The following is a 7,780-nucleotide window of genomic DNA, read 5'->3' as shown; positions in this document are numbered from 1 at the left end:
CCTAGTGAAACCTTTTGTTTAGGTGAAAAAAGATAATTTTCCATTGAAAACTGTTTTGATGAGAAACTTTCATCCAGCTCTATGTATATTGACAGAGAAGATAAACATGAATCAAGTTCTCTTGTGCATTTCAGCCACTTTGCACTGCTCCGCTAGTATAACTGGCCCCCGATGGTGTAAATGCTCCTAATCACTCCTGCTCCCTGCTGTGGGCATCACTGGAAAATGGGGGCAGAGCCAGAACAAAAGGGCATGGATGCAATGTTCCGGTCCCCTGCCAGTCCTGGTCTGCACTGATGAATGAAGTCTTCTATATATCTACAGAGGGCAGCATGGCAAGCTTCTCACACACTGTCTGGCTGGCATGCCTCAGTCCTAGCTAGAAGGAATTTCCTCCAGGGACAACAGGGGTAGTTCAGGCGTCGCAATCCATGCAGTTCTTTGCCTCTCTGCTGAACCTGCCAATTAGTGTAAAGCATCGTGGTGATGTTGTGATATGGAAACTGGAGCAGAGACCCACCAAACTCATCTCATATAGGGGATATCAAACATCCAATAGAAATGGAAAACTTTCAATCCCTCCTGAGCTGGCCCAAACTCATACTGGTGGCCAGCTGATCAAAGAATTGTAACTCATTGGTCTGAGGCTTTCAGTCCCCCAATAAGTGGGGTTCCTAGATGTATCCATTACCTCTTTTAAAAATCCCTACATTAAAAGAACATTAAGATTGAAAAGTCAAGCACAGTGTTAGAAAATGCCAGCATTAAGGTTACTTGTGCACCTTTATTTCTGATCTTCTTGTGCAGATGTATTATGATGCAGTTTTTAATTACATGATCACACACTACTTTTTCCTACCTGGGCTTTAGCAGGATGTGAATCCAGATGTTCAGATGCACAGCACCAACCTCTTCTGCTTGAGCTAAAGGAGTAGGTTGTTATCCTCTGTGCACCAGCTCCGAGAGAAGGACATGGCACTCTTGAGCTGGCAGGTTGCTCACCTGTTCATGACACTGCAATGAAATCATGGAAGTTAGCATTTCTTGATTTTGTTCCTGGCTCTAGGAGCAGAGTAGTCGGGGGGCTACAGACAGCAAAGGCAACACATCCACTTGGCGCCTTCATTCTGAAAGGCAGTGTAACAAAGTGGATGAGATTTGGCAGTTACATTAAAAATTGTGGTAACTTTATACATCTCAGTTCCAAATTCACTATAGCTTAGGTATTAGGGTGTCTGTTGAGCCACTAGTTCATACTTGCTTAGGATACCACTGGTAGGCTCTGAATAAAAACCTCAAATAGGTAGACCTATAATCATCATTAAAATTAATGGCAGTTACCATGGGCACACAGTGATGGGGACAAAAAAACCCACAAAGTTTATATATACTTTGCTTCTCCCACCACCTGCACTTTCCCAATCTTTTGCCCTTTTGAGAAGCTTGGGGACATTTGGTTAAGTTTCTGCATCTTTCAACATTGCTCCTCTAGTGCTCTGGGATTTTCCAGGCACACTGTGCACTCTAGGGTGCTACTACTGAGGAAAGCTCAGGGAATGCAGTATTAAAATAGGCAGCAGAGGAGCCAGCATCATAAAAACTAACGAGCCTCCTCCGGAAGACTTCTGCGGCCAGGCTTGGTAACATGGGATGTGAAGGCTCTATGCTGAGGTGTTGCTGGTCTCCAGCCTCCCTTAGAGATTAAGTGGTACAGGAGGAGGGCCCCAGAAGCTCCCTTACAGAGTTCAACTGCCACCACTAAATGGGTTGTGGGGGCAGAGAGAAAGTAGACCCCTCAGAAGGGTCAGACTATATTTAGATATAACACATGATCTGATCTTACCATGATTTCCCCATCAGTATCTGAATCCTTCCCTTTGATACACACAAGTGCACGCACACATATGTCTGTATATGCATAGAGATGCATCTATGCACGTGTGTGGACCAAGAGGATACTACACAAGTGGTCACACTACACAGCTGCTACGCAGATGTCAAGAAATGCTCAGGACGTCATGGTAACCACAAGAGTGAAGATCAAATGTTTGTGGTGATGCCGTCCCTCATTTCTCTATATTATACTCCTTTTCATCCACATTTTATCTTATTCTTATGTGATATAACTTTATATTAAATGAGGCAAAAATTTACCATATAAATGCTTGCATAATAAAAATAACAATTAAAAAAGGTGAGGAAAAGGTTATGAATAAAACTTCATTGCAGATAACAGCAGGGGTCGCTAACATGTCCATACAAGGACACAAGTGTCCATGGTCAAAATGTTGAGGTCCATGGGGGGTGTTCACAGTCACCTTGGGTGGCTCCCTGCAAGCAGCTTCCCATCCCCGCTATTGCTGGTGGTGGTGTGGCCAGCGGTGGCCCAGGCGGCTCTGCACGCTGCCTCTGACCCCACTCCCTGAGCGCTGGGGGGGGGCAGAGGCACAGCTCGGCCTTGGGGAGGTTACCAAACTGTCACACGCAGGGTTTGGGTAAGGCGGGGGGAAGGGCAGAGGGGGTACGCGCTCTAACCCATCACCGTTTGGAGTGGATCACTGTGTGCGGGGATAGCTGCATACAGCTGGCACAGCATGGGGCAGGCTGGGGCAGGGAGGGGAGTGCACCACCAGGGGCCTTAGGGGCAGGAGAGAAGTGGGCAGCCAGGGCTCTCTGGTTTCACTCCCTGCCTGGCCCCAAGAAGTGGCATGTGCAGGCAGGGGAGCGAGGCTCTGTGAAGAGAGGAGGGACGCTCTCCCATCGACATGGCACAATGTAGCCACCGCGGTCAGTGGATCTAATAATGTCGACTTCAGTTACGTTATTCACATAACTGAAGTTGCTTATGTTAGATCGATTTACCGCAGTAGTGTAGACCAGCCCTGAATGACATAACCCCCTGCCAATGTCTGTCACTAAGTCCGGTAATTTTGTCAAGTGTCGATCACACAACATGGTGGTGGTGACCCCGGGATAACAAATTAATACAATTCCATCTTTAAAATCTCTGCTAAAACTCTGCTTACCGCTGAAAGGAAGTTCAAGACCTTGAACCAGGCATTAAAGAATTAGGAATACATCCTTTGGACAATGAGTATTTTTATCCACCTTAACTAGCTGGCTGTCCTCCCGTGGTAGGGTCAGGGCTGAAATGTAAGTACTTTCTACATGTTTGAGTACACTGTGGATGTAGGTGTCAAGTAGTACTTAACCACAACACAAAGAGAAGTCTCACACCTCCCAGTTCACTGACAACGCAGCAGTCAACATACATTCACTCATACTAAAGGAAAGAAGAGAAGAAAGGAAGAGAGAGATGAAAAAGAATGAGGTCAAGGTCAAGCTACTCACCCACCCCAACCCGCCCAATTCTCCTCCCCAGAATTCATTCATTGCCTACTCTCAGTCAGACTTTTTCCCACTGACCCGGAATCTGTCTTCTCTTCCAGAAGACATAATCTCCACCCATTTAGCTCTAAAATGCAAAACAATTCAATTTATAAGCAGCATCTAGTGTTCATTTCATAGGCTGCTATCTCAGCCATGCAGATGTGCCATCCCTTAACATTTGGTGCGATTCTACCCCTCCTCCTATTATATGAGTAATTTTTTAGCACTCAGAACTGTCACTGAACTTCATTTTCCCTGATTACTGGACCTCCCCCAGCCTCCCCCAAAGAAATGAAGTGAAATACTGAAGGAGAGCCAATTGAAAAAAGGTTGCGGCACTTCAAAGTAAGTTTGTAGAAGTTACCAAGGAAAGACCAAGTTCATAGTATTCACAAAAGATTGCCCCATCTTTTTCCCATCCCCAAAATCCATCTGAATCATATGAGCATTACTAGAAGGATGTCCGATATTTTTAAGTTTGAGTCTTAGACACGTTTCCCAATTACTGATCTGCTGGGGATTTAGCAATTACTGGGCTTTGTATCTCTTTTAGTCTCTTTCATATATTTTTAGTGTTTCTAAGGATATTTTTGTTCAGGCAGAATCTATAAACATCTCAGTAATTTGTGAGACAAAGTATCTACATGAGTGGTGGTGTTTGAGATGCCATAGGACTTACTTGGATAAATTATTAGGAGAGTGATACATTCTGGGATATCATCACCACTGATTTTTGCCCAGGTGAGATTTCTTTTGAGTATCACAGCTTCTTTTCTCATCTTTTTGATTTCTACTTATTTTGATTGTTATAGAATGCTTTTTCCTCTAGTTTAATGTTTATGTAACCCCATATGAAAGATCAAACTTCTAAGTAAAATTGTTGTCAATTTTATGTAGTATATTTATATAGTATATTTATATACTATTAATGTGTCATTTTAACATTTGTGTTTTCACCAAAGGTAGGGGCTGGTAGCATCTGTATCCTCTTGTGGACAAATATAATTTTATGTTCTTTTGATATACTCTGAGTCAAACTTGGTTTGTTTCGTAAATCTCTTCTGAAACTAAAAAATCAAACCAAATATAAAGGCTTAGGCCAATGTTTTCAAACTTGAGTGGCTGAAGTTAGATACCTGTATTCATATTTAGGCACCTATAGAGGCCTATCTTTGACACAATTAAAAGCCTATCTTGGCATATTTTACTTATATGTCTATCTTTGGCACACAAGTTTGAAATTTTGTCTTGTGTGTACTGCAGTATACTTACTGTAAGTTAGGTTGTATACGAAATTCCAGTTTGTATTATATACTGTATTATTTGAAAAATAATTTATTATATAAAGAGATATTATTTAAAGTAAGACACAGGAACAGAATGGGGGTACAGATAAGGAGCTATAGTTAACTATACATTTTAGGACTTTTAATTACTTGTTTTTTCAATGTTAACATTGCAATTAATGCTGTTTTTTCACAAAATATCCTTATTTTATATTGGAGTTGTTTGTTTACTTGCTTTGGAACCTGTAAATTCCATCATCTGGAACTGTCCATCTCCCTTTGATTGAGCCCACCTTAATGCACCTGAAAATACTTATGGCAGGAGTACACTAAAAAGTTAGGTGAACCCAACTATATCTCTCAAGGGTGTGAAAAATCCACACCCCCTGAGCAACGTAGTGAAATTGACCTAATCTCCAGTAAAAAGAAAAGGAGTACTTGTGGCACCTTAGAGACTAACAAATTTATTTGAGCATAAGCTTTCATGAGCTACAGCTCACTGCATGCATCCGATGAAGTGAGCTGTAGCTCACAAAAGCTTATGCTCAAATAAATTTGTTAGTCTCTAAGGTGCCACAAGTCCTCCTTTTCTTTTTGCGGATACAGACTAACACAGCTGCTACTCTGAAACTAATCTCCAGTGTAAACAGTGCTAAGTAGACGGAAGCTATACCACTGTAGCTGTTTAAATGTAGACCTGGCCTTAGTTTATATTTATCAACTTTAATAGTAAAGACCTAGAGCTTAGAATTTCATACCTATTTAACACACCTGGTTAAACATCACTTAAGTACTTAGCATTAGCTGAATGTGTTCCATTTGTAACAGAGAGGTCTGCCCCTTTACAGGCTAGAAGGCCAGGGGTCAGCCACCTCTCTTTGGTTCCAGAGTTCCTTTTACAAAAAGGTGGTTGGGAATGGAGGAAATTACAGATTCCTATAAAGAAAGAGCGTAGCTGAGGAAGAGCTACAGGAAGCAAGGTGGCTCCCGTGGCTAGGCTTGGCATCATGTGTCGGGGGGATGTAAGAGATGCCCAGAGAAAGGCCTCTGAGCCCCTGCAAACTGCTTTCGTCAAGGGTATTATGGGCATTTGGTAGTATGTTGCGAGTCCTATGTTTAAGGAATAAAACTGTACCCTGAAAGAAGTGCCTGAAGAGACTTTGGATGTGGTGTTAATTCTTTCTGGGCTGGGGGAGACAGACTTGTAGCCCTACACCACTAAGTGTAGCTGTGCTCCTCTTGACCTGCTGCTCACAAACAGGGGAGAATTGGCAGTGGAAGTAGAAGTGGGTGGCAACCTGGACAGCAGTGACCATGAGATGGTCAAGTTCAGGATCCTGATGAAAGAAAGGAGAGCAGCAGAATACGGACACTGTACTTCAGAAAAGCAGACTTTGACTTCCTCAGGGAATTGATGGGCACTTGGGCAGGACCCCTTGGGAGGCTAATATGAGGGGGAAAGATGTCCAGGAGACCTGGCTGTATTTTAAAGAAGCCTTACTGAGGGTGCGGGAACAAACCATTCCAATGTGAAGAAAGAATAGCAATATGGCAGGCGACCAGCTTGGTTTAACAGAGAAATCTTTGGTGAGTTTAAACACAAAAAGCAAGCTTACAAGAAGTGGAAACTTGGACAGATGACTAGGGAGGAGTATAAAAATATTTCTCAAGCATGCAGGGGTGTAATCAGGAAGGCGAAAGCACAATTGGAGTTGCAGCTAGCAAGGGATGTGAAGGGTAACAAGAAGGTTTTCTACAGGTATGTTAGCAACAAGAAGAAGGTCAGGGAAAGTGTGAGACCCTTACTAAATGGGGGAGGCAACCTAGTGACAGATGATGTGGAAAAAGCTGAAGTACTCAATGCTTTTTTTGCCTTGGTCTTCACAGACAAGGTCAGCTCCCAGATTGGTGCACTGGGCAGCACAGTATAGGGAGGAGGTGAGCAGCCCTCAGTGGTGAAAGAACAGATTAAGGACTATTTAGAAAAACTGGACATGCACAAGTCCATGGGGCCAGATCTAATGCATCTGAGGGTGCTGAGGGAGTTGGTTGATGTGATTGCAGAGCCATTGGCCATTATCTTTGAAAACTTGTGGTTATCAGGGGAGGACTCGGACAGAGGTAGTGAGTTATATGGGCCCATGGTACTTGGGCTCCAGCAAATTCAGGGCCCGGGGGGCCCAGTTCCACCAATGTTTGGGGCCGGGTCTTTCCCCCAGCCCTACCTGCCACCCCCGCGCACCTTCCCTGGAGAACCCCTGCCTGAGCTATGGGCAGTGGGTGACTGCCCCCTGCAGCTCCATGCTGCGCTTTCTTGCTGGCCGCTGCCAGCTACAAGGGACCGGCACCAGTGGCAAGCTGAGGCGGCTGTTGCGCCTGTGGAGGGAGGAGGGGAGGAGACTCATGGCACACACACACACACACACCCTGGCAGGCGACTCCAAGTCGACTCCGAAGTGGGGGCTTATCCTGGCTGGACCTCCTGAGCAGCAGCCTGAGGCGGCTTGGGTAAGTGTCATGCAGGAGGGCTGCGGAGGGGCCCCCTCTACCCTGGAGCTCACTGCTGCTGGTGGGGAGAGGGCTAGTGGGAGTCCTCCTCTCCTCCAGCATCCAAACTTCCTCCCAGAGCCTTAGGCAGGTGTGGGGGTGGGGGACTTGGACCCATTCTGAGTACCACCAAAAATTATACAAACCTGCTGCACCTGGTCCCAGACGATTGCAAAAAGGCAAATATAGGGAAGAAGGAGAATCCAGGGAACTATAGACTGGTCAGCCTCACCTCAGTCCCTGGAAAAATCATGGAGCAGGTCCTCAAGGAAGCATTTGGAGGAGAGGAAGGTGATCAGGAACAGTCAACATGGATGCACCAAGGACAGGTCATGCCTGACCAACCTGATTGCCTTCTATGATGAGATACCTGGCTCTGTGGATATGGGGGAAGTGGTGGATGTGATATATCTTGACTTTAGCAAAGCTTTTGATACAGTCTCCCACAGTATTCTTGCCAGCAAGTTAAAAAAGTATGGATTGGATGAACGGACTATAAGGTGAATAGAAAGCTGCCATCGGGCTCAACGGGTAGTGATCAATGGCTCGATGTCTAG

Source organism: Dermochelys coriacea, chromosome 2 (assembly GCF_009764565.3).
Source record: "Dermochelys coriacea isolate rDerCor1 chromosome 2, rDerCor1.pri.v4, whole genome shotgun sequence".
Classification (NCBI taxonomy): Eukaryota; Metazoa; Chordata; order Testudines; family Dermochelyidae; genus Dermochelys; species Dermochelys coriacea.
Note: the sequence above shows the minus strand (reverse complement) of the source record.